Source organism: Arvicanthis niloticus, chromosome 6 (assembly GCF_011762505.2).
Source record: "Arvicanthis niloticus isolate mArvNil1 chromosome 6, mArvNil1.pat.X, whole genome shotgun sequence".
Classification (NCBI taxonomy): domain Eukaryota; kingdom Metazoa; phylum Chordata; class Mammalia; order Rodentia; family Muridae; genus Arvicanthis; species Arvicanthis niloticus.
This window is the reverse complement of record NC_047663.1, coordinates 29,116,125-29,141,483: the sequence shown is the minus strand read 5'-3', so window position 1 is coordinate 29,141,483 and position 25,359 is coordinate 29,116,125. Positions and strand designations below refer to the sequence as shown.

The 25,359-nt window shown below is 36.6% G+C and overlaps 1 protein-coding gene and 1 pseudogene across 3 annotated transcripts in view; one reads left to right on the top strand and one right to left on the bottom strand.

Annotated features, from left to right (window-relative positions):
- The window catches only part of Ca10 (carbonic anhydrase 10), a 500,017-nt gene that overhangs the window by 138,020 nt on the left and 336,638 nt on the right, over positions 1 to 25,359 (top strand). The window lies entirely within an intron of this gene.
- On the bottom strand, positions 20,053 to 24,155 carry LOC117711786 (large ribosomal subunit protein eL34 pseudogene; annotated as a pseudogene).

Sequence of the window (25,359 nt, the reverse complement as noted above, 5' to 3'; positions counted from 1 at the left end):
ATCTATAGTCTCATAGACAATCCTGGCTATTTACTTTGAGAAAAAGATCCTGAGTGGAAGGTTTTCAGCTGACATTTATTCTAAGCCAAGAAAAAAGCCAGGTTCAAAATTAAGTGTTTTAGTTAGGAGAGATGACAGAGGTTCTGGTTAGTCAACAAAATGATGGACTGGGTATTAAGACTATCTTGTACTTCACTGGTACAAATAGGAATAATTATGCTCTAATTGTATTTTGAGAAAAGTGTTATTTTAACAGGAAGGGTGATATGTAGGAGGAGCTAAGGGGAAGGAGTACTGAGAGGAAGAGGAGTACTGAGGAGTAAGGAGAGAAGATGAAGGAGAGGAGAAGCAAGGTGATGAGAGAGAGAAAGAGAGAAAGAGAGGGGGCATGGAGGCAGATGTTCACATGTCTCCACCAGTCAAAGACAGTTTATATATCTAGGTTGGGTATTGGGTTATACTTCTGATTGAGCATTACCAAACGTATAAAGCCTTTGACTAACACTTTAAAAAATTGTATAAAAGCAAAAAGGAAAAGGGGGCATGGGATAGGGGTTTTCTAGGGAGGTGAAATGGGGAAAGGGGATGGCATTTGAAATGTAAATAAAATATAAAATTAAAAAAATGAAAAAAAAAAAAAAAGAAGTTAGTCTTTGCCCTGGGATGTTTACTGCTAATTGCCATTTTGACAGAATTGAGAATCACTTGTCAAATGGGCTCCTGGGCCTATCAGTAGGTGGTTCTTTTAATTGTGTTGTTTGAGGTGGAAAGCCAGTCCCACTGTGGGTGGCACCATTCCTTGGCTAGAATCCTACACTGTATAAGCAAGAAAGAGGCAGCAGCTTGCATTAATTGTTCTCTGCTTCCTGGTCATGAGTGGAATATGAACAGCCGCTTCAATCTCTTGCTGTCTTGACTTCCCCCACTGTGATGGATGGTATCCTTGCATTGTGAATCAAAATAAACACTCTTATTTGGAAAAAAATACAAGCTATTTGAAAATTATTGAAAAATAATGAATATTAAATTGAGTTTATGGGGTTGCTATACTCGTGACAGCAACTGAGATTAAAACAAGAGAAAGATGAGTAAACAGTCATATGAACTATGTATGTAATTCTTAAACTTTCAGTAAATTAAATGCAAGAGGAATGGGAATAGTGTGATGAAATGGACCTTTCACTGTTTATATTTTTCTCACATAAAGGTCAGCTCAAAGGCAATTAACATTTAACAGTTTAACAATTTGTTAGATCTGGCAGTGGTACATCATATTTTCATGTACAGTGTTGTTATTGTAGGGTTTTTTAAAATAATCTTCAGTCACCCCAGTTCTTTTTTTGCTTCAACTGGTTGGGACTAAGAGACAGAATAGAATACACTGAGCATCACAATGTCATCATTTCTTTCACGGTCACTGTTCCTAAGTTTTGTCTGCATAGAGTATCAGGTTTAGGTGGAAGCCAAAAAGGATCAGCTGTTAGTTCCTTCTGTTATGACAGAGACAATGCTCTCTCATCATTTTGCTATAAATCAAAGATTCTGGAATACACACCTTCCTACATATTTTCTTCTTAGGTTCTCTCCTTATTTTACAGTTGACCACGAATGATAGGCCTAACATCAGCTCTCAAACCCAAGATATTCTGTATACCATGAGAAATTTGTCCCTTGTGGAAAATTAACTAGGATCTTTCTTCTCATTGACCATTTAAACATAGTTACTTTTATCTTCCCTACTTTATTAGCCAATACTTCCCCATGCCACAGTGCTAAAAGCCAGTCTGCTTCACAATATGCCCTTTCCTAGGCTGTTACTCTCTCATGTGTCTAGGGAGTATGCCTAAGTAGAGCTAAGCGATTACTGTATTTTAAAATGATTTCTCCTAAACTAAGGGTTTGTAGGGATAGAAGAGGATTTTTAGGGAAAGTTTATCATTGCCAAGGCAACAGAATAAATCTACAGCCTATACTTCTGCTACCCAATACTTGGAAAATCTGATAACAAACTTGTCCATTAAGAAGGAGTCCTTGATAGCTAGCTACTGTCTCAACCAGTCTGAGTGCTTCTAGTCCAGATGAAACATGCACAGTGTGTAGCATTAGCAAAGTTCCCTAAAGATCCACCATACTTGATGACTAAGCTGATTCTGAAGCAAAGTCTGGAAATTCATAGTGAACTAGTGGGGAAACGAATTCCTTGCTGAGTGTCTCTGATGGTACTTCTCTCTCTCTCTCTTTTTTTTTATCTCAGTGAGCCTTGGATATTGCTTAGAGAATTCTTTTCTGCTTAGCCTTCTCATTGCTTAGAGAATTCTTTTCCAGGGGTCAATGCCTAATATAGATAAACATTTAAGGTTCCAGTGAGTTCACAGTCACCACTACAACAACAGTGTACAGACATAACAAAGCGAGGCATTTATTTTGGCCATAGAATTTAATTTTGTTTGTTTGATAAACAATTGCATTAGAGTATTTGTAGAACTCTGACAGACCAACTATATTGTTCTTATTATGGGAGAAATGGCCTACGAGAGAGGCACGATGGGGTTATCATAGTCCAGTCTAATTTTCTTAGCTACATGCTTCAGAATAACTGACTGGCATGTTATAGAAATAAAACACATTTACTAATTTGAAACTGTTATTTTATGCCTTTAGTTTGCTTTGTAAGAAAACATAAGGATTTAATGAGAACAATAAAACTCTTGCCTTGACCTGACTTTGTGATGGCTAAGGAGAACTAACAATTTTTTTTAGAGAATAAATTGAATGGAAGAGATCTCATGGGGTCCCATCTAATGACAAAGGACTACAAGACAACTAAGAATCCTAAAAGCAAGAGAAATAGTCTTCCCCAGGGATAAGCCAGATTTGTTATCTAATACCAAATGGGTAGCTCCGAGATTGGATCTACATAAATAATACTAAACAGACTGAGCAGTTTGTAGTTATATATATTTGTGTGTGTGTGTGTGTGTGTGTGTGTGTGTGTGTGTGTGTGTGCGTGTGTGTGTGTGTGTGCGTGTGTGTGTGTGTGTGTAAAACAACAACAACTAAATAATTAGTAGCCATAATTTTGAGAGAGACCAAGGGAGGTACATAAAGAGGAGTAAGAAGGAAGAAATGGAAGAGGAAAATGATATAACTACATTTTTAAATTAAAACACATATTAATATGTCTTAAAATTAAAATAAAGTAAGAATAAATAAAACTAATTTAGTATTTTAATAATTTTATACTGAAAGAAAGTCTTTATTATAGAATGTGTCTATATATCTATAATATGTCTGTTATATTGTTGGATAAAAACTACACTTGTTAATTTAAAACTTATATTATCATGTTTATAAACTGCTATCACAATAATGTAAGTTGGTAGTGTATTGTTTAATCTAAAATTTATACATTTATCCCAGATCTTGACTGTCACATTGTTTTATTGCTATGTTATTATCTGAGGTAAAGAATGGCTGGGCTGAGAATCTATGTTGCCAACTTCTAAGAAAATACTTGCATGCATCTCTTCCACAGTGCTCGTTATAAATTATGGTTTGGGTGGGATCAGCAAGATATTGTATTTACTCCAGAAGTGTAAAACAGACTTTGTTATTAACTGAGAAATTTTGTTGTTTTGATTCCTAAATAGATTATGTTGTTTTCTTCTTGTCTTTTTGGTTGAGTTCCAGTTAAGAAATGATGCTATGAGAAATTTGTTTCATTAACTCTTAAATACATGTGTGTATATAAGTATTACATAAATTGCATTATTTGTGATTGACTGCTAAAGGATAACACAGGGAAATTATATACTTATCAGGGGGATTTATTCCAGTGCTGAAAAACAAGATATTAAATTATACCGTGAGAACAAGCATAATTCAATGAATTTTTATGATCTGTAGAGATGGGCAAATTGCATTGCAAATGATAAATGAGCTTTCAACATCAAGATCTACAAATAAATCATCATAAGTAGATATTTTGATTTATTAATATAACTGAGAAGCAGCCCCTTGGGATGTGCCAGTTATTTTCAGTGGTTGTCCTGGTAGAAGACAGCTAACTTATTTATGTGTAGTGATGTGTTGTATTTTTTTTTCTTCATAAGCAAGTACTTGGAATATTTTTAGGAAATGGTTCATCCCTTTAGAAAGAAGTTTTCTTCCTATGAAAGTGAGAATAGATGCTAATTGGTTTGCTCAGTACCCAAACACATTTAAAAGTTGTTAAAACTCAACAGGGCAGTTAGGGGGCCTTCTCTGCCTTTTGCTTGAAGAACACCATTGAACTTGTCTATACTTACTATTCTTAAAGTGATGTTTTCTTGTCTACTTAAGTTGCAAAGTTTCATCTTAAATCCCTCGGTCTTAAGTGTCCTACACTGATACTATTGAAAGTATGTAGAATAATTAACATCCATGTGTTTCCTTTGTTTGCTTATATCTAAACCTACAGCCTATAAATTGCTACCCACCCCCAAGAAGAGAAAAATTTTTATCTACTAACTCCTTGTTTCAGATATTAGCTGAAGGCTTGTAGGTAAGAAACAATACCAGAGCCTCTGGATAGACTAAACATGGCATAATCGCTGGCTTCAATGTCCCACTGAAGTACACTTAATAACTACTCTGACTGACTGTGATGCATACTTGATTGAGAATACAAAGGTCATGCATAGCCATAGGACAGGTAGCTACACTACAGAGACTCCTTGGAAGACTAGGGTTCTACACATAGTGAAAAAGACAGCAAAGAAAAGTTCCAGGAGCAGTTGGTGCTTCTGTTTGACTTGAGAGACATATGGAACAGAATAGTGATCCTCATCCTTTGGTGAAAGACAGTGTATTTAGAAATGGATGAGGGCATCAGTATGCTGGAAGGTATAGAATGTTCCCTAAGGAGTAAAATGGGAGCATCTTGGTATCTTGGTATCAAAAAAGAACAAGAACCTATTTCCCACTGACAACTATTCACACATACACACACACACACACACTCGCCCCTCTATACACACACACATGTATATATGGGAGTCAAGCCACACTTACAGGAAGGTCCTATGACCAGCACTAAATATCCCATACAAAATGACTCAGTGGTATTTTTTGAGGAATTTTTATCTCATAATGATTTATCTTAATATTTTATTTTTAAACTTAAAGTTTGTTTTCTTATATAATATGATTTCCAATTTTGTTTTGATGAGATCTCTCCTCCTTCCTTCCCCCACCTCTCTCTCTCTCTCTCTCTCTCTCTCTCTCTCTCTCTCTCTCTCTCTCTCTCTCTCTCTCTCTCTCTGTGTGTGTGTGTGTGTGTGTGTGTGTGAGAGAGAGAGAGAGAGAGAGAGAGAGAGAGAGAGAGAGAGAGAGATTGTATGTGTTTTTTAGTTTTTCTTTGGCCTTTTTTTTCTGCTTCTTTGTTTTGTTCTATTCTGGTTGGCTGGCTGGCTGGCTGGTTGGTTGATTGGTTAGTTGGTTGGTTGGTTTAGTTACCTGTTTGTTTTCTAGTAAAAGATAGAGAGAAGGACCATGGATTTGGTTGGTTGGAGGAGGTGAAGCGGATCTGGGGAGAGTTAGGGAAGGGGAACCTGTGGTTCAGAATATTCTCTATGAAAAAATCTATTTTCAATAAAAACTAAAATTATTTTTAAAAGGATAACAAGAAGAGAACACATACAAGAAAAAAGAAACAAGGAAAGAAAGAAAGAAAGAAAGAAAGAAAGAAAGAAAGAAAGAAAGAAAGAAAGAAAGACAGGCCAAGACAATGGGAGGCATCACCCGTAATTTTTGTGTAAAACCTCTGTCCTTATTTCGGAAGGATTGATAATCCTGCATATACCTGTTGCTTCCACAGTTAACAAAGAGAATATGTGCTTAAATGAGGTTAAGCTTGCAGCCAGTCACAGAATCAAATTCCACATTTAGAACTTACTACTTGTGAGACCTTATTTTAGATATTTAGCCTCAGCGTTCTCAAATATTACAGGACAAGTAACAAGGATTAGGTAATGGGAAAGAAAGTACAGAATTATCATAATACTGATGAGAGGACGTGAAGACATGCATGGTGTCTTATACAACAAAGATGCCTAATCAATAACTTTCCTTTTTCCTTCCTAATTTAAAAAACTTGACATTCCACTGATGGATCTAAATAAGATCAGGCAGGCAAAAATTATCAAATACAAATATTATATATTTTTTAGCATTCATTTTGGGGAATCAATCAAGGATGCTGTAAAGTTTCATCAAATACTTATATACTAAGAAACCACATGTAATCTAGAACCTCATCATGCCATTGCCGTCAAGATTCCCCAATAGAAAGAATGCTCAGAGTCATCCAGTAAATTTATCCATGTTTTACATGAACAGAAATTCTACCCTAAACATTTTAATTATAGAAAGCCATTAATAATAGAAACTCAAATATTGGTTTCATACAGAGTAGTTTTGAGTAGCCAGTTATAAAATACTGATAGAACCAGGCTCCTTCATGATCTACTCTCATACAAGTTTTCTAAGGAAAATATAAGTCTATCTTGTAAACTTGTGTTCATTCTGGTTGGACTACCATAGCCAAAACCTAACAATATGTGAGTTACAACAGTGTGCCGTATTTTGTCCTTATTTCAACCATATAGAAAGACCAGATGGCCAGCTCCTTTCTTGCCTTCTAAATTTTATGCCAAATGTTTCTCATATTTCACATGGATATGGAACCCTGAAATAAAACAAACATCTAAAAATAATCTTCAGCTTAGCTAAATCATAATATGTATCCTCTATTTTTAGTAAATAGGTAATAATCCAAACTGAACATAAGTGATGCTACCCCCATTTATGTATGTATGTATGTATGTATGTATGTATGTATGTATGTATGTGCCTATTTATGGGGCAAGAAAATGTAATTTAAAGGAAAGGTAAAGCTCCAAAATGAGAGAAACATAGATTGTCATTCTATCATGATAAGTATCATGACAAGTATCATCGATTTGGGACCATCCATTATTTTGGATTATCCACTCCATTAGTTCTCACCAGTCAGAAGGATAACAGAGAGTCACTTACAATTTCAGCAGAACCATTTAGAAACTGACATTAGCTCTAGTCTACAAGGAGCAGAAGAAATGCACTATTCCACATGGCAGAGAAAAGGAAAAGGGGACACAAGACTCATTTGACTACCTTCAGTTCATGGCTTGTCTGATACCACCAGATGGTTGCTGAAAAGTATTCTGTGATGCAAATAAGTTGATTAACACCAGAGTCATGCTGATAAAGTGAAATTAATCCACATTGTGAGGTTTCAATGCCAGCTTCTTACCCTATACTATGTCACATAATAGAGAATACTTGAAAAATAGGCACAGTAAAAAGAGGTAATGATAGAGTTGAGAATTACATCTTTTAATTGATAACAGAATAAAAGTGAGGAAAATGCATCAGAGGAAGAGGAGTTAGTGTTATAATTGTATGAAACTGGTGTTTTATGGAATAAAGAATTCCCAGAGACAGGACTGAATGAAAGAAAAGTTAAAATTTTATCCTTGACAAACTCACACAATGAAGAATTGTAAGAGAGCAGATATTTGTTTCCCATCATTTTCTGGCTGTTGTTTCTCTCATCTCAAAGTATCTATAGCACCTGCAACTGAAACATATAATTGAGGCTAAAACTATTTCACCAGTTTTATTGTTCCTTCATTTTCTCCTATTACATGACATTTTAATCTTGTTCACCAAGATGTAGGACACAGGTGGCCTCAAGCTTTGAAATGCTTTTTATATTTTTTTCCTGACATCTAATGTGATGTAGAAACAAATTTCTTCATTGAACAGGGGGTTATAAGTTTTAACTCTTTGTCAGACAAAGAATAAGTAAATACAGCTGAAAATATTATTTATGTATTTTTTATTTATTTATATTAAAAACTATCAGACATTGATTTGAGACACTACTACAGGAGCAATTGAGCTTGTAACACCTTCCCAATGTGGTTGGTCCAGGACCACCTATTTTCTACCTTGGCAAATAAAACAATAATTTACTCCAGTTCATATTGCCACTTGATGACCATAATTCCTACATACTAATGTCCTTCTGTGTTCCCTGAGATTGGCACTAGAGGCTTCCATGGCCAGATCAGTTTATTTAATTTCCTTCTATCACTATAACCCATCCCCCACTGGTAGGAGAATGTCCTTGAAGAGTATTACCGAAATTTCCCTTTGTTGTGCTTTCTGGCTGTAGTAAGACATACAATTTTTCTCCAGTATGTCACTTCCCATCATGATGTGCTTCCATCTACAGGCTCAAAAGCAATGGTCCAGCTGACCGTGCACTGAAACCTCTGAAAACACGAGCTAACTAAAACTTTTCTCTTTGAAAGTTGGCTCTCTTGACCATCTGTGCAGCAGTGAGGAACAAACTGATGTAGCTATCCTGAATGAGATCTTCATCAATAATTTTTTTGTTCTAGATCAAAACTCACTAAACTGGCTACCTAGCAGCTACCTTGTTCTTAAATTACTCAGAATGTTGCATAATGGACTACTTTGTCTTCAACACATACTTAGTGACTCTTGCTCTGTGGCAAGCTAATGCCTGCTATATATGAATGAAATAAACAAAAGTAGTCTCTATTATTATAAGGATTAAAACTTATGCAAGGAAGATGGTAAAATGTCAATTAAGTTTAATAATAAGTTGGGAAAGACACTGTGGAGGAAAGGGAACAGATTCTAAAAGAATGATGGAACCCATTTGGGTATACAACCAAGAAACATCTCTTAAGAAGCACTGACTTTAAAGAAAACTAGAAAACCACCATAGAGAATGACTAGAAATGAGAATGTTTAACATGTGATATAATGTCTGTCCCTTGGAAACCCTATGCTGCACATGTTGTCTATAAAAAACTTGCACATGTTGGCTATCCAATGTGTGTGCTCTTTCCTGAGGAGAACTATAAATATTGTTCTCATCATTTCTTAGTTACCCATAGGGAACTGAGGTCTCCTGAGCTTCCCTTCATCTACGTCTATTGGTACAATCCTTGTTCAGGTCATGTTTAGGCAGCTATATTAGTAAAACTATATGGGTGTAGCTTATGACATTTCTAGGAATCACAATTTCATAGCAAACTTCCTGTTCCTCTGGATCTCACAATCTTTCCACCTCCTTTTCCACGATGATCTTTGAGACATAAATTTTTGGAATATATAGAGAGATATAGATATTCCAACAATTTATGTCATATATATATATATATATATTCCCAAATATATATATACATATATATGAAATCCTATGCATATACATATAGCCCTATGCTGCACGTGTTGGTTATTCAAAAGTTGATTATGTTGTATATGTATATGTTATATATGTATATGTTATTTGTGTGTGTCTGTGTGTGTGCATGTGTGTGTGTGTGTGTGTGTGTGTGTGTGTGAAATCAGTTGGTACTAGGCTCCATAGCTCTGCTCTACAACTCAAAATAATTGGTTGTGGAGTTGTGCAATGGTTTTTGTCTGTTGCAAAGAGATGTTTAATTGTACTTATTATTTTATAGACTGATCAAGTTGTATTTTCACAAATACATATACATAACAATTAAAGAAAAAAGAGGCCATGAATTTGAAAGAGAGCAAGCAGGATTACATGGGTGTCTTTAAAAGAAGAAAATGGGAAGCAGAAATGATAGAGTTATATTATAATTTGTAAAAATATCTGAGTATATTTCTGAAAGTTTTCTTGCCATTTTGACTGTGTAATTGTCTTGCACCTAGTTCTAGTATGGTCTTCAATTGTTATTTAAAAGTCTTATTCTGTTTTAAAATACCTTTGATTATGTGCACATGTGTTTGTTCACATGTGAGTTTGTAAATAAGTGCAGTGAGTGTCACAGAGGCTAGGAGAGGACCTTGGACCCCCGGAACTCAAGTTAGAGGCAGTTATGTGGGTGCTGGGAAATGAAGTCAAGTGGAATCCATGGAACACAGTACATGCTCTTAAATACTCAGAGATCTCTCTAGATTCAAATTGCGTCTCTTTTTTGTGGAATAGTCTGCATTGCTGAGTAGACGCTGTAAGTAGACATCTGCGAGCCCTTGGAGCATGGAGTTCTAAAAAGGCCAAATGATATAATTTGTTCTTTTATCTACTTTATGAAAGTATTGATAAAAAATAAATTTGTAAAGAAAGAAAATCTATCTTTGTCATGGAAAATGACATGCTTTAAGCTTCAGGCAGCATAAAGAACATGCTATGTTTACAGAAACAAGACAAGGTCAGTGGCTCTGTGGACATCTCTAATCCAATGCCATTTTTTTAAGCAATGCTGCTCAATAATAATAATAATTTGGACAGGAACATCTGTACTGAGTAAATGCTTATTAAAGGTATCTATAGTGGAAATGTTAACAGAACAAGTCACTGGGAATAAGAAGAAATAGCAAAGATGTGTCTAAACAGAGACCACCATTGGATATGAAAAGGTGAAAGCCCACTGAGGAGTGAGCACCTCTGAAGTGTTGAGGTTTAGGTGGTGGTAACACTGAACAGAGACACCAGAAGTGAGCTGTTCTTCCTGTAGACTCCCATAGCACCGAGCTCATCCCGCAACAGGGACACTCACTTGCATATTTTCCTCTGCTGATTGATGGGAGCTTCTCAAGGGCAAAATAAAGCCTCGTTTATCCCTGGATTCCTAGCATAACTGGCAAGGCACATTTGAGGAGTTCAGTAAATAGTTAGCACTAGTATTATTATTAGGCTTTCAATGGTTGTTTTTAGAGAATGCACAGATGACACCCTTTTGACAGTGTAATGGTGAGTTCTGAGGACTCCAGAGAGAACGATGAGAAATTGATTGAGACAAATGGCTTTGACTCTTTAGATGAATTTATTTCAAGAAGAAGAAAAGTGACAGCTCCTGAGGGAAGACTAAATACAATATGTGAGGGACACAATAGCTGACCCAGTTTGGTTCCGCTGCTAAAAGGCAGCCATGGGAAAGGCTTGAAAGCAAGAATAACACAGGAAATGAGTTCTGAAAATCTAGCCATCTCAGTTGAGTCATCTTTAGTCCTGAAGAGACAGAGAACCTTTGCACAAAGAACACATTACTGTCTCAGATAGAATAAAAATTCTGGAATGAACCCCAGTCATACTTGTCTAATTTACATTCCCATTGTTAGATCCAATTCACTTTATTTAGAGAATGAGCTTGAATGTAAATTTTATGAAAATTTTTATTTGCCATGTTAAGTAATAGGAAAATTGAGATGGTTGAACAGTATTTTCTCCTATTGGTCAAATTTCAAATACTTGGGTTAAGTCATTATTTGCATATAGTTTTCATACACAGGCACTGAAATGGAATTCTTAACTGAGAATTCAAAATTTGTGTGTCAATCATTCTACTTAAGTATTTTATTACTTATTTCTAATAAGTGAAGCACAACATAAAAGCAATTAACAATTTAATTAAAGAATGATGTTTTTCTAATAATCCAAGTACTGGGTATTGGGCTTTATTTTTTTTCTCTCATCATTGTTTTCTATATATTACACATCTTATGAGATTGAGAGCTAAGAAATAAAGTTTGTTGCATGGTTTTCTTCCTTACTGACAACTTTGTGTACCCGTCATGGCCTTGAAATTTTATCAACTTTATTGTTCTTCTTTTAAACTGACTTTGATTATGTACTAATGTCTGGGTTTTCGTTACATTCAATGTCAATTTGAGCATCTTTGTATGTTTTATGTCTGCAAATCATGAGACAATAATTTACTACCTATCTTAGAATTTGAGAACAGAGAAATATATAGGTGAATCAACAGCCTAGCAAGCAACCCCTAAGAACTTGGGAAAAATAGCATTTCTCATTCCAAATGGAACTATCAGATCAATTCTCATGAACCTGCAGAAATGGGCTTCTATAGGTAGTTGAGAGCCAGTGATGGATCACTGCTTAAAATCAACATGTATTTACTGTAGAAATCGAGAAGGAAGAAAAAGTTCTATTGGCAAGAGCTAAGAAGGAAATAAATTCTAAAATGTGACTGTTAAAAAAGCATGATGTCCCAGAGATAAAACTCTACTGTAGAGACAGATACACCGAGCACCTGATATCATAAAGTACTTAAGACTTGAATTCCTTTGCTTTGAGCCCTGGTTTAAGTAACATTGAACTAAAATATAGTTTCCCCACCCTGTTTTTGTAAGAAGAAAATTTCCAGGCACACTAATGAAAACTTACTTTATAAATCAACAAGTCAGGCTATAAGATTTCAAGCAGTGGTTTGTAACCTGCCTAATGCTGTGACTCTTTAAAGTAGTTCCTAATGTTGTAGTGACCTCCAACAATAGAATTGTTTTTATTGCTACTTAACAACTGCAGTTTTGCTACTGTTATGAATTGTAATATAAATATCTGTGTTTTCTGATGGTTTCACGGGCAACTCCTGTGAAAGGGTTGGTTGTTCGACCCTCAAAGGGATCGCAAGCCACAGATAGAGAACCACTACTTTAAAGTCCTAACTGTAGTCTCTATAACTAGGGTACCCAAGTCCAGTTTTCATCAGTAGTAAGAAGGCAGACCATCTAGACTTGCTCAATTATAAACTATAGTAAATTTTCCCAAAAGATGGGTCATGGGAATTGGCAGTTCTCTATCAAGTCTTCTACAAGCCTATGGTAGAGATATTCTGACCAAAGTTCTTACTTTGTTGTTAAATAAATGAAAGCTTGCCATGACTCAACTAGGAAAACAGGAAGATTTGTTCTCTTGTTGAGTCTATGGCTTTACCATTGTGCCATTAATAAGCTGCTGTCTTTTGGAAACTTTGAAGAGAATTTAACAATCTCATCCAAAACATAGAGCTACCAAAAAGCTCATGGATTATTTACCTGCCCAACCCCACTGGTTGCTGCATTTGCATACACCCCAATCTTCTCTGTTCTTTTCCTCTTTCAGAAAGATCAGGAACACTCCTATTTATTTACCTTTTGTGATTCACTCCATTTTTAATGTCCAGTTTCAAATTTCCCAAATCCTCCAAGTATGACCAAGTATGTCTCCTTACAGCCATTCTCATCTCTGTTATGTACTTATCACACAATATTAAATATCTAAATATATATACATATATAAATATATATATACATATACATATTTATATATATATGCATATACCATGGCATGATACAACTATACACAAACATAACAAAATAATAATAATAATAATAATAATAATAATAATAATAATAATTTTAAATAGTATTAAGAAGGAAGAAGCCAGACTTGGTAAGTCATGCCTATAACCCTAGCACTTAGGGAATTGAGCTGATCATGGGGTTCCCAATGGAGGAGTGAGAGAGAAGACTGAAGGAGCTGAAAGGATTTGCGGCCCCATGAGGAGAGCAACAATACCAATCAACCAGAGCTCCCAGTGTCTAAACCACCAGCCTGGGAGCACATAGGGAGGGACCCATGGCTCCAGCTGTATATTTAGGGAAGGATGGCCTTGTCAGGCATTGGTGGGAGAGGAAGTCCTTGGTCCAGTGAAGGCTGGACACCCCAGTGTGGGGGAAACCATGGATGGGGAGGTGGGAATGGGAGGGTGGGTGGGGGTATATCCTCATAGAAGCAGGAGGAAGGGGATGGGATAGGGAGTACCTGGGGGGGGGGGGTAGCGGGGAAAGGGGATTACATCTGAAATATAAATAAAATATCCAATAAAAAGATTTTTTAAAAATTAAAAAAGAAAAGCTGAAATAAATGAATGAATCTTTAAAAAATAGAAAATAATAAGATGATAAATAAAAAATAAAAACTTTTTGATTAATTAAAAAAAAAAAAGGAAATTGAGCCAGAAAGATTGACAAAAGTTCAGGGAGAGTATAGGCTATATACCAAGTTCCTGGCTATCCAGGGCTGTATAGAAAGTTTCTATGTAAAAAAAAAAAAAAATGATGAAACAAAATCGTTAGAAAGAAAAGGGGAACAAAGAATGGACAAATATAAGGGAGATAGAAATAAAGAAAGTAGGAACTTGATGAATCTTCCATGGAGAGAGACTTCTGTGTTTTGAACTGGATTTACATAAAAAGAGAAGAAGCACATAGAATACAAGGAGGACCACATGCACAGCTTGGAAAATTCTTTAATTTTCAAGGCTTCTTTGGATGCCTGAATTATCTTTCTGTTTAATTTGCCTTAAGCAGAATGCAATTACAAATTATTAGAATTTTTTTTTTGTAGTTGGTGGAAGAGTTTAATAGCAATGCCATTAGGACTATGGAGGGACTGGGGAGGATTCTTGCACATGGTTACCCAGATTCTAATAAATAACCATATATATATTTGTTCTCCAAAGTGACCTCATGTCAGAGCTGAAGAATAGTTGGTTCCAGTGGTAACGGAGAAGCTCTATCCCTGAACAGATGGGTGAGAATCAAAGTGTATGCTTGAGAAGAGATCCTTATGACATTCGTTGTCAGAAACAACAGAGCATGATAATCCAGCAGGGCTAATTCTATAGTGGGGAGTGAAATATTATTTAATCAGCACCGCTTCATACATAATTCAATTAACTGCCTTCACTCATCAGTATTAACGAGAACAGGAGCCTGGATTAATGTGCAAAAGCTTCATAAAGGAGCTCCCAGTCTACCTAAGTGCTGCCAAAACTTAATAAAGTCCTGCCAATCAAACTCCAGTATCTGGACCCAATGCATCAGTGCACTGATATTACAAATTATCCCTAGCACTTCCCATTGTTTCCTAATTCTTTAATTATGCTGATATCTGCACAAAAATGTTTAATTAGTATATGGGAGAAAAATTAGTAAGATTGCTTACCACTTCTTTGACTATCAGTATTTAATATCAAGTAAACAAAATGGAATTTTATTGCAAATAGTTTTAAGTGGCAAGTTCACCTTTAAATAAAAAAAAGTTCTATGAATCTCAGTGATTGAACAAGAGGCAGCAAGTTGGCCTATACTAATCTAAAAGGCTGATCTGATGTTGAAAAGATATTAAGGAAGAAAATATTAGACAAGGTGCCCAAGTATAGGGGGATGCTAGAGTGGTGAGGTGGGAGTGGATGAGTGGGTGAAGGAGCATAGAGGCAAAGAGGAAGGGAAAGAGGGAGATGGGATGGGAATTATGGAGGGGTAACCTGGAAGAGGAATATCATTTGAAATGTAAATGAATACAATGATTAATAAGAAAAAAAAGAATACAGATGACGATGGAAATCTTTATACCAGATCTTAAGATGAAAGACTATGATTCTGCATATTCTGATAAAGTTATTATTTAAGTAGCTGGACAAGAATGATGCATAGTATTGGAATAGAGAAATGATATGATGCATAAAGGGCTTATTTCACAAACAGGAAGACCAGAGTTTGGATCACCAGTACCCTCACAAAAATGTGGCTCAAGATGACTTTGTAACTCTGGTTTTAAGGGAACAGAGACAGGAAGAGTACCCTGAGCTTGGTGGTTAGCCAGTCTAGAGATGACAGTAATCTCCAGGTTCATTGGGATACTTGGACTAAAAAAATTTTGCTGGAGAAGCATTTGAGGAAGACACCCAAAATCAAACTCTGGATTACACACACATACACAGAGAGAGAGAGAGAGAGAGAGAGAGAGAGAGAGAGAGAGAGAGAGAGCGAGAGGAAGCCAGGGCGAGGGAGGGAGAGAGAGAAGGAGGAAGAGAGAGGGGGGTATCCACATTTAAACCATGCATCCACAGCTACATAAAGATACCCAGTGTTTTGGAGCTGCACTAAGCTATGAGTATATACAAAATATTGACATATAAATATTGTTCACAGTTTTTCATTACTGTTCAGTTCAGCTTGTGACCTAGGTACTTTCATTTTTGTCCTATTCTCTCCTAAAGGCAAATATTGAACAAGAATACAGATGAAGAGAAAGAGAGATATCTTTACCCTGGACTTAGTAAGATGAAAGACAGAAACATTGGCAAAAAAAATAATAATAACATTTGTGATGAGGTTGTCAGTGTTGATAATGAGGATGGCAGACCCCACCCTTTTTTCATTTCACATTCTACCAGGGCGATATATGGTTTATTTCACTTGTATCTCTCTAAGAGAGAGATTTAAACTCTATTTCTATGTAATGCAAAATGAAACATGCAGAAATAACAGGACAGCGGTGCCTTGAATAATGGGGGCAGATAGTAGGATGGGAAAGTTTGCAAAAGTTCGAATGATCATCTTTTAAAACTGGAAAGTAAATAACTCATCAACACTCCTGGAATATGAGTAGAGCCACCAGATATTTTAATTCTGGGTATGACCGAAACACTTTATGGTAAAAACTAAAGGGCATGCTGTTTCCATAATGTGAGGAATTGTCTGTGAAGTCAGGATACAAAGACAGGATTGAACAACTAGAACAAGTGGATCAAGTGCAATGTTTTCTAGAGATGCTGAGGCCATCTGTCATGGGGATAAAAACCTTTATTAAGCACTGTTTGTTCTTGGCATTGTCTTAGATACCAAAGAAAGAAATTAAACTGACCAGAACTTGTCTAAAGATGTTCATGATATAGTTTGGAATAAGTAAATGAAGCAGAATATTATATACATGTTTTACCATAAAGTGTATTTGAAGGAAAATTGTAAGTAAGGTGAGATATCCACATTTGCGGACAGACATTAGAAATCCCAACCAGTGAAGATACAATGTTGAGCCCTCAAAGCACCTTATTAAGTGGGAAAAGAACTGCAATAGAATGTCAGTGTGCACTGCATTGATCTGCCCTGTTTTACTTTTTCACTTTCTTTTTTAATTAATGACACCAGAAACTGGAGATGAGTGTGAATAAAATTACCATTTTTTTAAAGATACATCTCATTGTGTCCAGGATGCCCTTGCATCACTACAGAGATGCGATGAAACCCTTCTGCTGTGATTCTGCTAAATGAATATAGCAGCAGAATGAATCCTAATGTTATATTGGTGTATCCATAGATCAATGCATCGCTCATCCCTCATCAAAGAAGCTGCTTCTTGCAATAGCCAGCAATGAACAGAGACCCACAACTGCACAGTTTGGAGAGTGAAAGACTTTGGAGTGCTCAGGCTGGACTGGAATATCTTTAACACAAACCTCCCAAGGCTCAAGCATCTATGTGGAAGAAGGGGCAGAAAAATTGGAAGAGCCAGAGGTATAGACAAGTTAGGGAAACAACATTTTCCGGATGCATCAGGGAAGATACAAATATAAATTCACAGAGATTGTGATCACTTACACAAGATCTTCACAAGTTCAAGCCAAGTATGCAGGAGAGGAATATGGCCCAAAGCCTGTTTGCAATAGATTCTAGAAAGGGGAAAATCAGTTTTCTTAATCAGGGTAACTCTGAGCATGTCAACCACACTCCAGGGCAGGACCCACACTTAGAAACAGCTGAACAACACAGATTGGACCCCATAGTTCTTGTGAGTTTTCATATGTTCATTTTTTTAATTATTGTTTTGCCTGGTTTAGTTTTGGTTGTACTTTCTTTAAGAGAGTGAGAAAGAACATGAAGTTGGATGAGTGGATGGGGGAAAGGGTCTAGGTGAAGTTGGGGGTTAAGAATAATAGGATCAAAATAGAGTAAACAAAATCTCAGAGAATTAACAAATAAAGAGAACAAGAGGAAAATAAATTTTCTGTTAAATAAAATAATGTCAGACTTTGGAAACAGACTATCTGATTTCAGAAACTAGTTCTATTGATGACTAGCTAGCTCTTCTTGTGAAGCCACATTCTTCATTCATACTTCTCTTTTTCTTTTCTGTAACATGGGGCTAGCAGAACCCTTTAAAAAATGATTCACAGTGCCAATCACATAATAGTGCTGTTTGGAGAAATGATAGAGATGAGAAAGATAGAGCAGTGCCAGGAAGCAGGGCAGGGAAACACTGTAGAACGCCTCAAGGAAGATTGAGTTAAATGCGTGAAGATGTCTCTGGTACTATTTCATTACAGTAAACCCCCTGTAGATTGAAAATCTATTAAATCAGAAATTATCCTAGGTACATTGATATACATCTATAATGCTAGCACTTGGGAGTAAAACTGGGGATCAGGAATTCATAGTTAGCCTCATCAACCTAGCAAGTTTGAGGCTTGCATGGGCTATATGCACCTGCTAGATCAATAAAAAAAAAAAAACAAGGAAACAGAATGCCATTAGCATACATTCCCCACCTACACCTGATGTCATGGCTCAGCAGCAGAATACCTTGTAGACTCAAGAGTGTCTGTTATTCACTCTCATGATTACTACAATTGACTGGGATCTAAGGCTTCCTAGTATTGTCCAGCATTAAGATGGAGACCCTATTCTTTACCTAAGGGAAGACCCAAATTCAGACTTTGATGTACTGTGTCCTGATTATGAGATGAACTACTAAATACCGTCTGTGTAGTCTCATCTCACCACTCCAAACAGGATCTGAGAACTAGCAGCATGCACACCAAACACTTGCTTGTTAGAATCATTTGACTGAGTAGGGGCAAGATGACGAATGAGACTCTATGCTTCTCACAAGTCCCAGTGCTGATGAACCGTGGACCACACTGTGAATAGTGAGCACACAGAACTACAATGCTCACAGTGCTGGCCACCAGCTACATGTAGCCAAGAAGCACTTGAAATGAGTGAGAATTGAAATGTACCATGGAGGCTGGCAAGATGACCCAGCAGGTAAAAGTGCTTGCCATGCAAGCCTTATGACCTAAGCTTGATCCCTGCAGCCTATATAAAAAGCCAGGTAAAGTGGACACAACTGTAATCCCAGTACTCCAATAGGAAATAGGAGGCAGAGACAGGAGAATAGAAGGCCAGGTGTCCTGGAGTATACAGAACACAGAATCAAAAGAAATTGTACGTGCACACACATGTGCATACACACACACACACACACACATGACATACACAATTAACTAATTAAACTTAAAATGTGCTATTTTTTCATTTGATATATTAGAAAAAGATTAAATATCTCATTAATGTTCTTTTACTGGCTATATGTTGCAACTGGAATGAATACTTCAAATAATCTATGTAAAATATTATTATAATGTTAATATTATTAATAAGAGGAATGAATTATTAAAATTACTTTCACCTATTCCTTTTAAGTTTTCTTCACGGTACTTACTAGAAAATTTAAATTACACACACTGCTAAATTGTATTTCTATTAGGTAGCTTTACACTCAGGTACTTTTCCCCAGCACGTTTTTCTGTAAGATGGCTCTCCTAAAGAATTTACTCGGGGGCAAGCTCACTTAGAAAAATGAGGAACATGGAAAGAATATACTTGAGTAAGAGGAAGAGTCCTGAGATCTTGCAAACAATTTTCATTTCATTCATTTCAGCAATGTTGTATACAGAGGCTACAAAAATAGATCTGGGAGGTAGAAAGAGAACGCACAGATGAAATCACCCATGAAATGACTTTCCTGTAACAACCACTATTCACACTCTGCCTTGTATTTAACCACTTAAGTCAGTGCTGGAGTTTGCTTGCATGCACTGTAGGAGATGGAACCTTAAGCTTTGCCTAGACTAGACTAGCACGTCACTGCTGAGCTGCACCTGCAGCCATTAATACAGCTTTAAATACATTTCTTCACTAGAATCTGGAAACTACCCTCTCCTCTTCTTATTTGCTCCCCACCCCCGCCAATGGCTGCTACATTTTATTTTATTACCTGATTTCTCCTCATCTTCCTTTCTGTTGGACTTCTATGTTTACAAAGTTTCTCATAATTATTGTCATAAACCCATTTTATAAGTTACGTCTCTTAACTTTTAAAATTATTTTACTTTTTTAGTAGTTGCACTAGAGTTCACACAATGATTTACAAGTAAGACAGGCCAATTTTCTTTCTTTCTTCCTTCCTTTCTTCCTTCCTTTCTTTCTTTCTTTCTTTCTTTCTTTCTTTCTTTCTTTCTTTCTTTCTTTCTTTCTTTGACCAAGCCTTGATTTTTATTATTTTTTTTTTAATTGCATATTTATTTTGCTTTCTAACTCTGTGCTTGTGCCTTCAACACTTTCACAACGATTTTCTGCTCCTCAATAAGGAAAGCCCGCTTGATCCTGTCATGGACACACTTGGCACACATGGACCCACCACAGGCCCTGCTGACATGCTTCTTTGTCTTAGACAATCTCATAAGGACTTTGGGTCTCACAGCACGAACCCCTTGCAGTCTGCCTGGGCACATGCCACATGAGGATTTAGGTGCTTTCTCAACCTTCTTGGTGTAAAGGTAAACAATCCTGTTGCCAGGGGTTCGAGACAGCCTAGTTTTGTTAGAGGCTGTGTCGTAGGAAAGCCTATGACAGTATGTCAAACGCTGGACTATTTTGAGTGCCAGAAGCAGGCCACCATACCTCTCGCCAGTTTTCAAATAAGACTTGGCAAGTAGTGCACCATCCTTAAAATATCCTTCCTCCCTCTCTCCTGTCCCTCACAAAATCATATGATTTACTTCATTCATTCACTTAATCAGCAAATACCTCCTCACACTTATTAGTTAAGTGAACTGTCATCTATGAGCTTACTTCAAATTATATAATAGAGTGTTCTATGTTTTTATCATCTATTGCTTCTGCAGTCTTTCCTTAGTTTAGACCCATTCTCCTTGTTCTGAAGAACCTATTTCATCATTTTTTGGGGGGTCTTAGGATATCAAGTGCCTTTGAATTTCAACTTCTATTGTCTGTCTCTCTCTCTCTCTCGGATACTTCATTAAGAATCTAGATTGTTCTTTCACCTTTGTATTATTTTTATCAGGAATTTTTTTCTCATAAAATAAAGCAGTGGTTTACTGTTCAAATGTAGGTTTTCTTGGCCTTTTGGTTTTCTTAAGCAGATAGGAGATGCTGGATTAAGAAATGATTTCTCTGGAGCAAGTCTTTACTCACTCTATTTTCTGCTCTTCCTAAACACTCCTAGGTTATGATTTATTAATTTAATTTTTCTAAATTCTCACTGAGTAGAGCTTAGGCTATATTTCATGGGCTAAGTATGCCACGCTTTAGCCATTTATAGCTTTTTGTGAGTTTAATTTCCTTTTTGATAAAAGAACAAGCAGAGCAGAGGGATTTTAAATCTAAGCAGCAAGTTATGGTCGTTTCTGTCCTAATTAGTTCTATCATTTTTAGTTTAATGAAGACTTTTGTGACCAAGACATTATAGTCAAGCTTTGCAGAGATTTTTTTACCAGCACACAGTGGAATGCATAGAGAATAATATGTACATACAAACACGTATAATAGGTCAAGTCTGTTAATTTTATATGCACATATATGAATTCTATATCATATGTGTAAATATTTAAGATTAATTTATTGTTTATGTGTGCTTTAAGTGATCACATAGGTCATGGCATGCCTGTGGAGGTTGTAGGACCCTTGTGGGAGTCAGTTCTGTTCTCTCACTGTGGGTTCTAGGGAATCATATGCAGGTCATCCATCAGGCTCAGCAGCAAACACTTTCACCCCTGAAGCCATCTCACTGTCCAAGTCCATTAATAATAATTAATGGACCTTGTCAATTTGCTTTTATTTTATCATCTGAATTCTATTTTTCATTCAAATTTAAGAACGTATATGAAAATTTTGAGCAATTTTTTTCTTTATTCGCCCTAAAACTCACCTATGTCTTTGTCATTTTGCTGTAGGTATTTCAGTGTTGCCTTATTTGGCACATGAAGGTTGAAAGGAGTCATAATTCCAATCTTGCTTTCACCTATGCAATTAATTATTATGTTTGAATTTAGTGGGGTTCTTTTGTCTGCTCACATTTAACTCATTTATATTGTGACATTTTAAATTTTTCTTTGATTTTTGTTTTGCATGTTTTCCCATCATGATGGTCCATGGAAAGTGTATGTAGAATTGTAGACAGGCAGATCCGATGGTTTTATGAAAATGGTAGTCTTATAGAATCACAATTTATTAAAAGAGTTGGAGGGAGTAGAAGGATCACTTTAAGAAGAAAGTTACCAAGCTTGACAATCCGAGCTCAATCTCCAGAACTCACATGGTAGAAAGAACCAACTCTACAGTCGTGACCTCTGACCACCACAAGTGCTCCATGCACGTGCGCAAACTCAAGCACATGGGCAAACTCATGCACCGGATAGATGTAAACAAAAGAATTTAACACTAGCAGAATAAGAATAATTTGGGGGAAGCTTATTGAAATACTACAGATGTAATATTTGTACTAATAAGGTCAACCATCATACAGAGACTTGAGTTGGGTATATTGATCGAGGAGATTAAGAGTCAGGTCACCTCACCAAGGCAATGGAAGGAATCTTTCACCTTGTTGTCTGGCAAAGTTCCCATTAGCTGACAGTGGCACGGCTGTTCAGTTCTCTTTATTTGTTGGTAAAGCACCTTGTAAAAGTTATATTTTCTGTTGGGAGAGCGTGAGTAGCATCGTTGTGCTGCTCAGTAGCTCGATGGCCTTGTAGCTGGGGCTTTGTTTGCCAGAATTTTATCTAGGTATAGTATTCTTCTCATGTTTGATGGATAGCCATGGGCAGTGTCTTATTCTCATCTTGCTTTTGCATAAGATCTCAAATCGATAAAAAGCAAACACATAAAAGGTGAAATATATGTACAGTCACCTGGCAGGAAACCAACATAGCTGGCAACCATGAAAGCAAGTAAGTTCTGTCTCCATTGTCAGAGTTCTTTAAGTAAAGTATATCACCACGTTCCAGGGACAAGGAGGAGGCGGAGGCGTATTCACTGCAGATAATATTGTGATTTCCATGGTGCTTTTGATATTGCAGGGTATTCTGGAAGGAATCAATCAAACCAATCAAAAAGACTGATGTGAGGGAGATTATATACATTACTCTCCCATTTGTGTATAAAAGAGAAAGACACGGTATCTATAATGACAGAGAATACACTATTATGGATGTCCCCAAATGGAATACAAATTGAAAAGTATACAGCCTTGCCCATGCCTTGAGAGCTGACAGAAAACATCAAACAATGAGTGATCTGGGCATTTAGTTTCACCATGGATAATTGGCACAAACTATTAAAGAAGATCAAATATAAAGTGCAAAAGGCTTTGGTAGGGTAAAAATAGAAAAATAATCTATCATTGCCTATTACAAAATTGAGACTACATTCAAAGTTGTAAAACAAGATTAAGGCAGAGTTAAAGGCAATGTTACTATAGAGGACAACTCAGGCACCAAATAGAGAAACCTCGCTTCAAACAAAACTGAAAATACTTTTAAATTTTTCTTTTGGTTTTATTTATTGAAGACATTTTATACAATATATTTTAATGTATTTCTCCTCTCTCAAGTTTTTTCAGATTTTTCTATTTCCCCATTTTCCTGTCCACTCAATGTTATGTTCTTTCTCACTTTTTTTCCAAAAAGAAAAAATCCAGCCAGACAGTGGTGGCGCACGCCTTTAATCCCAGCACTTGGGAGGCAGAGGCAGGCGGATTTCTGAGTTCAAGGCCAGCCTGGTCTACAGAGTGAGCTCCAGGACAGCCAGGGCTATACAGAGAAACCCTGTCTCGAAAAACAAAACAAACAAACAAACAAACAAAAAAAAACCTCCAAAAGCCCACAAAATAAAACAAAAAAAGCCCACACAATCGAAAATCAAAACACAATAAGCAAAGAACTAATAAGACAAAACTACCAGAAAAACAAAGCAAAATGAAATAGAAGCCCATCCACCTACTTGCCCCACCACACAGAACTGGAGTTCATTCTGCCCTAAAGTGTGGTTTTAGAAGAACTGAAATTCCAACAGAGAAAATTGATTTTCCTCTTACCAGTAAGCATCAATTTCAGATAGCTTCTCTGTTAGGAGTGGGAATTTATGTCCACTACCCCCTCTTGACCCTGGCTGACTTGACAGTTCAGGGCTTATGAATGGTTTCACAATCCCTGTGAATTCATATGTATGCCATTCCTGTTACGTCCAGAAGACACTGGTTCCTTGAAGTTATCTGTCACCTCTGACTCTTGCAGTCCGTTCATCTCTTCTTCATAACTCCCTGCACCTTGAGTGGAAGGATTTGATGAGGACATCATACTTAGCACTAAGTGCTCCCAAGTCTCTCACTCTCTGCACATTGTCTTGTTGTGGGTCTCTGTGTTAATTTCCATCTATTCCAAAAAGATGCTTCTTTGATATGGGCTGAGTGAGATATAGATCTATGGGTATTAGAGGATGTCATTAGGAATCCTTTTACATTGTTAAATCAGCAAAATGATGGTGATGGACTTCAGCTTAGGCCCATGACCTATCTGGTCTCAACTTCTTGGTGACTTGAGCAGTGTCAGGTATGGAGTCTATCTCATGGAATGGGCCTTAAACTTAAAGAGAAAAAAAAATTAAAAGAGCTGGTGGTTACAGGCTAAACATTTGTGCCACTATTGTAACAATATACCTTGCAGGCATGTCACTATTGTGGGTCATAGCATGTGTAGCTGTGTAATATTTGAGATTAGTTTTCTCTTCCAGTAATGTGTAGAATGCCTTCCAGCACCATGTATACACTAGTCAGTATGGAGAAAGCTTCTAGTTAGGCAGCAGCACAAGACCTCTGTTTGATGACATGAGAAAGTGCTGTCCTCAGCAAAAGAGCCTTATCATCAGGTTGTAGAAAGAAAGCAACCAGGTAATCAGAGAATCTTAAGCCTAAGCTGTTTTCATGAAGTGGACACCGAATCAAATTTTTGGAAGGTGCCTCCAAATGTATGTTTCACCCAGTCCAATGGTTCTTCACCACACAGTTATTTGGCAGTTATTAAGAGCCAGATCAGAAGCACGAAGATTAATACTACAAAGTAGGCCATCCCAAGAGTTCTCAGTCATTGGAAAATGAGTGACATGGACACATATCTTTAAGATAACTAAAGAAGGCAAGGTAATCTACTATTGCTGTGTCTACTCCACACGACATTGATGCCTAGTAGATGTGCTGGCAAAAGATAAAAACGAACCATCTCTGAAGACACCACACCTATTGTATGGATGATTTTTCTTTGCTGTCCATCAAACTAACAATGTCCTCTCTTTGAAATAAGAGGAAGAAAATTCTAAGGACTTCTATTGCCTGCAATAACTTGTAAGTTAAAAATTCATGCTTAGGAATTAGGTTCCACATCTGCAATTTCTTTGATCTATAATCTAGCATGAGAATTTTTCCAAGGGTGTCTTGAGTTCCTAATACTTTTATGTAGTATGTCCAGGTCAGCTGTGAAACACCTTAGGGAGAAAAATAAACCT